Here is a 10576-nt window from a genome sequence, read left to right on the forward strand (position 1 = left end):
GGAAGTGGAGGCCCTTGACACTCAGTGTTAATATTGAAAAGTATGTGGTGATTCCTGCCATTTAGTTGTTTTTTTTTCTTTTAAGGGCTGAATTGTGTCCAGCTGAATCAGTTCTACTTTCTGATTCTTTGTCTTTTCTTTTCCTGTGGTTTGATGTTACCCATCCTGTCATGGTTTTGTTTGCTTTCATCTTCTGTGTGCAGAATTCTTTGGATAATCTTTTGTAATGGTGTTTTGGTGGTCATGTATTGTTTTAGTTTCTGCTTGTTGTGGATGATTTTTATTGCTCCATCTATTTTGAATGATAGTTTTGCTGGGTAGAGGATTCTAGGGTTGAAGTTATTTTCATTCAGTACCTGAAATACTTAACCCCATGCCCTTCTTGCTTTTAAGGTTTCCATTGAGAAATCTGCTGTGATTTTGATGACTTCACCTCTATATATTCTTTCTTTATTTTTTCCTACTTATGGCCTTCAATATTCTTTTTCTAGTGTCTGTGCTTGTTGTCTTAATGATAACATGTCATGGGGATGTTCTATTTTGGCCAAGTCTGTTTGGTGTCTTGAAGGCTTCCTGTACCTAAATGGGCCAAACTTTCTCAAGATTTGGGAAATTTTTTGTTATTATTTTATTGGATATATTATGAATCCCTTTTGCTTGGACCTCTTCTCCTTCTTCAATACCCATGATACTCAGGTTTGGTCTTTTGATGGAGTCAGTGAATTCTTGTATATTCCTTTCACACCTTTGAGTTGTTTGACTAACATTCTTCAGTTTTTTTCTTTAATTTCTATTTTATCCTTGAGTTATGAGATTCTGTCTTCTACTTGTTCTAGTCTGATAGAGTGGCCTTCCACTATGTATTGTGTTTCTGTTTGGTTCTTTTTTCTGAGGTTTTCCATATCTTGGGTCACCTCCTCTTTAATATTTTCAATTTTCATCTTTAACTCATTTATCTCTCTATTTATAGTGTTCTCTATATCACTTTGGTGTTATTTAGGGCACTTCTATGTTCATTTATTTGTTTCTGTGTCTTCTCATGTTCTTTATTTTTGGTATCTTGAAATTTCTTGAGTGCATCATGTACATTTTAGTTAACCATGTCTGGTAACATCTCTATGAATTTCTCAGTGATTTCTTGCAATATTTCTTCATTGAGGGTGTTTTTGTGGGCATCGTTGTGTTCCTTAGTGTTGTTTATCATTGTTTTGTTGTGGTCAGAAACTAGGTATCCATTTTCTTCATTTTCCTCTGAATCCTGTATTAAATTATTTTTTTGAGGAGAGTGGTTTGCAATCCTAGTTCTTCTTGCCAGTACTTGGTACTGTGCAACTATGTTCTTAATAGGCTATTTAGTGGCTTAGTCACCTGTTTTCTTTCCCTTGATTTAATTTTTGTGTTGTGGCTCTCTTGGTTGTTAGCTAGGTTGGTGTGCTATTTTTGTCCCTAGTCTGGAGATGTAATTTGGCAATCACTATTTCACAGGTTCAATATACAACCAGTTGTTTCTATATTATATAGAAGACCCCTTGATAGTATTATCTATATACAGTGGAATTTGTGGAGCTAACGTTTGTTAGGCTAGCTATAGAAATTTGGGGAATTGTTTAGGGTGACACTAAAAGGGGAGGTGGGAAGTGGGGTGGGTGAGTGGGGGAAGTGATGTAGGGGCTGCTGTATTTTGTGGACCTTGTGTGTGTTTGGGTGTGTTTCTGTTGTTGTAGTGTAGGTGCTTATTTCAGGGAGGACAGGGGGTTGGGGTTGTATAAAGTTGGTACAGTAGGTTGGTCAGCAGATGGTGATTGTGTAGGAGGGAGGGGTAGTCTGGTGATAGGTTGGGGGGAGAATGGGAGGGGAAGGCAAGGGCAGGGGGAGAGAGTGGATGAGAAGGGGCAGAAAGAGTAGTTGGAAAGTAGAGCAATGGATTTGAGCACAGGAGAAAGAGGGAGAGTGAAGGGGGTGAGAGTAGGGATGAGAAGATAGTGATTGTAAAGTTTATAGTACAGAAAGAAAAAAGAAAATAGGAACAAAAATAAAAATAAAAAACCCACAATAATATAACAAACAAACAGGAAAAAAAAAAAAACACCAGGTTCAGGAACAATAGAATTTCAGTCTTAGTTTAAGTTCTGGAGCTATTCCTCTGGCATCCAGTTCCAGTATTGGCATATAAACAGAAGCTCTGATGTGGACTCACCAGGTGATTGGTTTGTGAGTAGTGTTTTGTTCTTCTGTCTACCAGTTTAACTGAAATTGTGAAGGGCGGTAGGTTTGTCAGATCATGTGGGGTGGTCAGAGCTATTGTTTCCCTTCAGCTGCAGCTGTTTGGTCAGCTTCTCCCCAGCAAGGTGAAGCAGTTCAATTTTGAATGCTGCTCTCTGGTTCAGGAAATCATCTCTGTGGTCCACTAGCTGCCCTGCTTTGGTTATTGCTTTCTTTGTTTACTGAGAGTTCAGCACTGGGAGTTTATTTCTTTGTCCCACCCCCTTTCTCTGGGGAAGGTTCAGCATGCCACCTGCCCTCTCTGCTGCCCATGCTAGATTACAGTTAGCTGTTTGTTTTTCAGTTTTGCAGGGCAGTTCAGTTTTGGATGCTGCTTTCTGGCTCAGGAGATGAGCTCTGTGATCCACTACCTGCTCTGCTTCAGGGAGTGGCTTATCACCTGCCCACCCTCAGCCTTCACTGCCTTTCTTGTGTTTGTTTACTGAGAGTTTGGAACTAAATTTAGCTCCTTGCCTCACCCCCTCTCTCTGGGGCAGGTTCAGTGTGACACCCACCCCCTCCACTGTTCGTGTTTGATTACAGTTCCCTGTTTGTTTTTCAGTTTTGTTGGGGATCAGTCCTCCCGGAGCTTCCACTGGTTTATGTTACTGGCAGTGGATAAGGGATTCCCACATGGTGTGTGGTGCTCACCTGTTTGTTCTGTCAATTGATGTACAGGCAGGTTTGGAGCTAGAGGTGGTGAGAAATGGTGCCAAATTTTCTCAGTGCAGCATGGCATGGGGAAGCTTCCCATGGAGTAGGGGTTCAGTATGTCAAAAGTTTGATTCTGTTTCATGTTTTATTTCTGCTTGATGGAGGAAGTAGAAGAGAAGAAAAGAGAACAAAAATAAATTGCAGTCGGGGAGAAGGGTTTCCCTGGGGCTGGACCTGCCTTGCTGGCTGTGTCATGGGTTGCAGCTGTTAGGTGCAATTAAATGCTGATTTGTGGGTCAGTCTTTGAATTTTTCCTGCACCTAATGTGATGGCAATTATTATTTTTGCTAGAAGCAGTCAGAATTACCCAAGTGTGGTCCGATGTCTCAGGGAGGTTTTTGGAGTCAAGGAACTTAGGCGTTCTGCTTCCATACCCTAGTCACCATCTTGGAACTCTGTGCATGTTTGTAAGACAAGCAATTAGAATTGTGAAAAATATTACAATGAATCTGTAGAATAATTTGAAGGTGTTATGATACTAAGAGTATTAATAATTCCAGTCTAAACATACACAATAGCTTTCCACTTATTTAGGTCTTAAATTTTTTCTAAACATGTTTGAAAGTTTTCAGTGTATAAGTCTTACACTCCTTTTGTTAAATTTGTTCCTAAGTATTTCATTCTTTTGATGCTATTGTAAATGAAAATGTTTTCTTAATTTCACTTTTGGAATATTCATTGATAGTACATAAAAATAAAATTGATTTTTTAATATGTTGATCTCCTATCCAACTATCACACTTGTTGAATTCCTTCATTAACACTTAACAGTTTTGTGTATGTATTTGACTTTCTGTGAATTCTTCAAGGTTTTCTATATAAGATTGTGTCAGTAATAAATAAAGTTAGTTTTACTTTAATTTTCCCAATCTGGATCTCTTTATTGCTTTTTCTTTTCTACTTTTTTTTTTTTCTACTTCTTTTCTGGCTACAACCTCCCTTACTCTGTTCAATAGAAACGGGGAACATCCTTGTCTTCTTCCTAATCGTGGGGAAAAAACATTCAGTTCTTCATTGTTATGTAGGAAATATGCTATAGATTTTCCATGATGTCCTTTGTCAAGTTAATGGAGTAACCTTCTATTTGTAGCCAATTAAAGATGTTGGATCTTGCCAAATGTGTTTTTTTTCACTTATTGAAATGATCGTGTGCTTTCTGCATTTATTTTATTACTATGGAGTGTTACATTGATTAGCATTAATCATATGAATCAACATTGTATTCCTAGGCAAAATTCAACTTGGCTATAGTATGTGATTCATTTTAGATGTTTCTGGGTTCAGTTTCCTATTAATTGTTGAAGAGTGCCACATATATACTCATAGGGCTATTTGTAATTTTATTTCCTTCTAATATCTTTGTCTGATTTTGTAATATTACCTTCTTAAATGAGTTAATATTACCTTCTTGAATGAGTTAGTATTTCCTCATCTTATATTTTTGTGTATATATTTGTCTTTCTGTGAATTCTTTGCTGTTTTGTCAATCTCTGTCATTTGCTTTGAAAATTTAATCCATTTACATTTAATCTAATTACTAATAAGGTTGGACATATATTTGTCCTTTTGTTAGTCATTTTATATATTTGTTATGTTTATTTTCCCACAACCTTTACTGCTTTCTTTTGTGTTAGTAGATATTTTCTCAGGTACCAATTTAATTCCCTTGTTTCTCTTGCAATATTTTTGAATTATTTTATTTTTTAAATGGCTGCCTTGGAGTTTGCCATAACTTTTTTGTTTTGACATAGGATCTTGCTATTTAGTGCCAACTGACCTTGAAATGACAATCTTCCTACCTCAGCCTCTTGGCATTACAGTTGTGTACCACCATGCTTAGCTTTGTCAAAACATTATAATTTATGACAAGGTTGACCAATATCAATTTAGTTTTAATAGTATAGAAAAACTTTGCTCCTGTGTAGCTCTGTTATACATTGTGTGGTCAGTATTCCATTTTCAGTTTTTAAATTGTGGGAGGGAAGTACACATAAGCAAAAAATATAATTACACTGTCCTTTACATTCATCTTGTAGATAACTTTACTATGCTCTTTATTTCTACATGTGAATTTGAGTTGTAATCTATAAGCAGAACTAAAAATAAATCCGAATCAGAATTAAAACAACTTGAAGTGGAACTGAAAAGAAAAATCATGTGGCCATAATGTTTGACTTCATAATACTGAATACTTAAAGTTAATCATAATACTGAATACTTAAAGTTAAAGATAAACCTTAAAAAGTCAGTTACAAATCCATATGTGTAACATGATTTATTTATATAAAAAGTGATTATATTTTATATGCACCCAGAAAATTTAAAACAGACAAGTAATTTGTATGCTAAATTGTTAACAATGGTTTTTCTCTGTGCAGTGGAAATAATGGTGATTTTGAAATTTTAAAGGATAATTTCTCTGTTTTTTAAATTTTCATATGACTACATACAACTCCTATGAAAAAAAGCCACTGTGTTTTCTATTCCTTAATTTTTTATTTCTAAGAAGACACGATGTGTTTGAACTCTATTGAGTGTTAAACACACATGCACATGCAATATACATTTGTTTGGGCTATGAGTCAATGACTTAATAACTCAGTCAAAGAATGTGTGGCTAAACAAGTGAAAATCATTGTATTACACATAATTCTGGCTTCTTCTGGAGCTACCTGGGAGAAATAAGTCACTAGAACTAAATTTGAGTCTTCTTTGATGCAATTCTGAAATGAATTATTTATTACTTATGAAAGGGTATGAAATACTAGGTGAAAAGCCCTGTGTAAATATGAAATATTATTTTATTCATTGTGACTTTTAGAATAATCTGAAAGCCTCATAACATATAGTGATTGCCAAAAGCAGCTGACAAACCTGGTTAGCTTAGTGTATTTGTTTTAACAAATAAAAGTGAAATTGAGAGAAAAAATCATATTCAAAGTTATTCCATATAAACTGAGACTTACCAGACTTACCAAGCCAAGGGGAAAATATTTACTTTCATTTAAAAATTATATAATCCAACCATAGAATGTTTGCATAAGAGTATTAAATATAGCTATTATTGATTTATACCATGGAGCTATGATTAATGTTTTTTCTGCTGCAAGACTTTATTTTTTTTCTTCTTTTTCTCAAATATGCTTGGCATTTAGAAGTTTTAAAGTAATTTCCCCCTTTGGCTTCACCTGGGGTCTCTGCTGTCCCAAAACCTCCTCCTGACCTCTGTGTTGTGTTTTCATTTAAAATAGGGCATGTCTATAAATGTCAGCAATACAGGGCAATTAGAAGTTTGAAAAGGGCTGTAACATAAACCAGCATTATAGTGAAATGGATATTGCCTTAAGCTGCCTGCAATTCACTTGCTGTTGGAAAGACAATATCCTGCCATTCTCCCATGGTGGCCTTCAATTGAACACATTTGGCTGAGGATTGACCCATTATTAAGATAAGTCTCTGCCTGGCTTGAAACAATGAAGAAACACAGAGCAAGTGAAACCAGCAAATTGGGCTGGTAGTTAACCAGAACTGGGCAGAAATGTGACACTGGATTAGACTTTAATAGCTGTCTATGGTGCTATCTGTGAAATCCAATATTGTTCTAACTCTTTCCAACTGGATGGTAGGTCCTTGCTCTTTGGGTTTGTCCAACTTTTCAGGTTTTTTCAGGAACACTGTGTTTGTAGTTAGGTGTGTGCTTGTGTTATTTTTATTTTTAACAGCACCATTACCACAACTACCAATAAAAAACCCAACATTTTGACATTATCTTTTGTTTGCTCATTTTCATTTTTTCTGCTGCTAGCAATTGAGTCTACAAGCTAGGTTTGCAAAATTTAGAGAATAGAATATGTTCTTAGACAAGGTGTATCATATTGTTTTAATTTACACACTTCCAAAGATGTTCGACCTTTGCGCACTCAATGGGGCTTTTTTCACTAGCTCTGAGGCCTTTTGACACACTGTCAGTTGGCCTGTGGCTTGCCCCATGTAACCTAGAGGCAAATTTTCAAATAAGTTGAGGTTATTGTTGAAAGTCTCTCCTGGGCTTCTAGACACTATCCTGCCTATTCTGATGTTTGGAGAAATAAGATGTAACAGGTAACAGGGTATGAAGCAAACATGTTTGCCTGTATAGATCCTGTGTACTCTGGATTAATTTTTTTAGTTCACATGAGGTTTAGTGGTAGGTATAAGAGAAACTTTGGGAGATAACCTTGAAAATTGTCTGTTTTCTTTTTCTTGGTCAGGGTTAGTCATTTTAATTAAATATGTCTCTAGTGAGGTGTTTCCATGATCTTGACTTTTAGTTCCTAGCATTTTATCTCATCAAACTCAGCTTTGTAAAACTCATATGCAAAGCTGTACTAAAATGAGAAAATGTAACTGAGCATAGGAGGGAAACCTATATCACCAGTCTGCTTGTAAAAATCAAAGTTTCTATGCAGGCTCTCAGCTATAGTCTTGGCTGTTTTAGGAACGACTTTTAAAAATCCCTGCTGTCAACAGGCTTTTGAGACTTTCCAGACTTTGGGATAAAGTTAAATAGACCATGAAATACATAAGAGTATATGCCAATACCATGAGAATTGGGAGAAACTAGAACTGTCTACAATGGCTGTGCCTCACCTTCTAGAAGAGTTTAGTAACATTTGAGGGCTGGCACCATTTTTCTTCAGGTAGTTTAAACGACACATGCCAGAGGACCTACAGTGGCTTAAATGCCTGTCTTTACCAAGTGTGTGGATTAAACAGCTCTCTATGGCTAAGTTCACCACTCAATTCCCCATTCAAAGTAAGTGCTCTGTCTTCACTTTCTTTGCATGCCTTTCTATATAACAAAGTATAATCATTTTTGAGCACATCTAGAATAGGAAAATGATTGTAGTAAGTACAGTATAAAAACTTTTCTCATTTAATGGAGAAATTGGGCCCTAGAGACATTCAGAACCATATCTTTGATACTACTGCATCACTGAGATCAAAGAAATTTCTGAAGCATTAAGATTGGTATAATCTAAATGTCATTCTTTTCATTATCAGCCTGCTTCTGAGTATTTTCTGCCACCCTTCTACATATGCCTGGTCAAAAGCCACTTTCATTCTTGACAATAACTATTCTAAAACTTTGCTCAATCTCTGCAAATTACCAATCCATCCTTGCTTTCCTCCCCTCTATCAATGTTCTCACTCTGTTGACATAGAACAGAGCCCATTCTGAACTTCCTCACATAAAACATTCTGAACATATTGGCCCCAAACCAATCTGTATCTCCATTCATCACTCTTTCCTCTCAAAGACAAAATTGGCTTTATATCTCTAAAACTAAACTTTAACTAGTATGCTTCTATCTTCCCCATTTGTAGGTTGTACTCATCTAAAACTTCCTCTTTTGCGTATGTGGTTAATTGATGTCACTCCACAGCTTTGTCCAAATATGTAATTTTTAGTCTTTTAAAATTTTAGTCACTTTGGCAGGTAAGTGGTGGTGTTTTCAATGTGCTTTTTTCTTATTACTATTGAGGTGAAACATGTTATTAAAATATCTATTGGTTATAAGGGATATTGACTTTTTGAAGAACCTGTTCAAATATCTTTCTCTATTTTCTTTCTTTTATCTGATATTTTAAAATCTTATATGCAGTCTTTCTCATTGTGTCCTATAAACTCTTGAATTTCACATGCTTGTGCTCTACTATTTATTCTGGCTGTTTTTCCCAGTCTTCTATTGATCATCTCCTTAATTTTGTTAATCTCTTGTGAAGCCTATTCATTAAATTCTTGATATTGATTACTTTTCTTTGAGTTCTAAAATTTCCACCTGGATGTTTATATTTTTTTCTACTTGTTTGATCAGTGTCTCAATCTATCTTTTATATTCTTGGACAACCTTTGCAATTATTTTAAATGTCTATCAATGAACAGCAATACCTGAGGTTCCTGTGGATCTTACTGTACGGCTTTCTTTATTCATTCTGTTTTGCTTTTGTTCATGTTGCCTTGTCTTCTAATGTGCCTGGTTGTTTTTGACTATATCCAAGATCTCATGCTTAAATATTTTATAGAAGTAATTTGAGGAGTCTTTGCTTCCATTTCCCATTTCTGGGAAAAAAGAAATATTTCTCTCTTTTTCTCTCTTCCCCCTCCCCCACCTATACTTTATCCTGTTATACTAAAATACATCCTAACTAATGTATTAAAAAAAGAATTTGAAGCCTAGAACAATGTTTCCATCTCAAAAAAGGATACAAGTGCACAAATGTTTCTGCTAGGAGCTTGCGTAGGCACTGTGGAAAGCTTTGTGATACTAGTACCCTTAATAAATGTCCTTAATCTAATTCAAGAAATAGGTGATTAAAAGAGAAAACACAGTGCTCTTGAAGGTCCTGTCAATTTTTGGCTCAATTTTACACCCTCAGTGCTGTTTTACAAGGTCCTAAACCACTGGAACCAGGGCCAACAGTAGGTCCTAGACTTGACTTTAATAGTCCTACATTCCTGAGACTGCCCAAAGCACAGCTCTGTCTCTCAGAAACAGTCTGTAATTGTAATACTCTTCCAAGATAAAGTAAACCTAGGCGCTGTGCTTGCTTTCCTGGGCCTCTATCCTTATTATAGATAATGGATTGGTAATTCTATACTACCCTATTGGTTCTCTGATTCATCCAATGATGGGTATTGTTTTATTTTGAAAGAGTGATGTTTAGTTGAAAACAAATTGCCTGGTTTTCCATTACTAGGTGGAAGTACAATGTTTAATTTTGTTGATGTTGTTGTTTCTTGGTTTCAATCATCTGAAAGTTCTTATGATGCTGCTTTCTTCTGTTCTGTCTCTACACTTCTCTGGACTCTGTCCTTTGCCTTATACATTAAACTTTCTCTGGGTGTTTTCATCTAATCTCATGCCTTCAATGATCAGAGCCAAATCTCTGTGTCTAGCAGATCTCTTTCTTTGAGTAAAATGCTCTACCTCCAGCAGCTCAATGGATATACCCACCTGAGAAATCTGAAGATAGCTCAATCATGAAAGCTTAAATCTATTTATTAGGCCAATTTTTTATCCATGACCATAACTTAATCAGATCATCTAATCATATCTTAATTCATGGATTATGCCATCAGTAAATGCTATCGCTTCTTAGTAGTGTCACTGTTTTTCCAAATTCAAGTCCTTTCAATTTTTCCTTGACTTTCTGCTCCCAATTTAATTATTCATTAAATCATATTGATTATTTTTGCTCATGATGGTTCTCTAATTACTCTCTCTTTTTAAGAACCTTAGAGACATACAGGAAAATTCCTTTGAGGAGACACTGAAGTTGTAATGTTTGGTAAACTATTATTTGAATGATTGCAGGTAAATTACTTAACAATTCTGTGCTTCTGTTTCCCTATCTGTAAAATAGGCATGATAATGATAATATTTACCTAAAGCAGACTGTAAACATCAACATAATGTCTTTTTCCTCTCTTTACCCTTCACCTTTGCAATGTGAATTTCCAGCTCTTATCATCAAGGGATGAAGTCGATTTCCCTACTTTAGAATTGGGGCTGACCTGTGACCTGCTTTTGTCAATAGAATGAGGAAGACATGATAA

The sequence above is a fragment of the Castor canadensis genome, chromosome 1, assembly GCF_047511655.1.
Source record: "Castor canadensis chromosome 1, mCasCan1.hap1v2, whole genome shotgun sequence".
Classification (NCBI taxonomy): domain Eukaryota; kingdom Metazoa; phylum Chordata; class Mammalia; order Rodentia; family Castoridae; genus Castor; species Castor canadensis.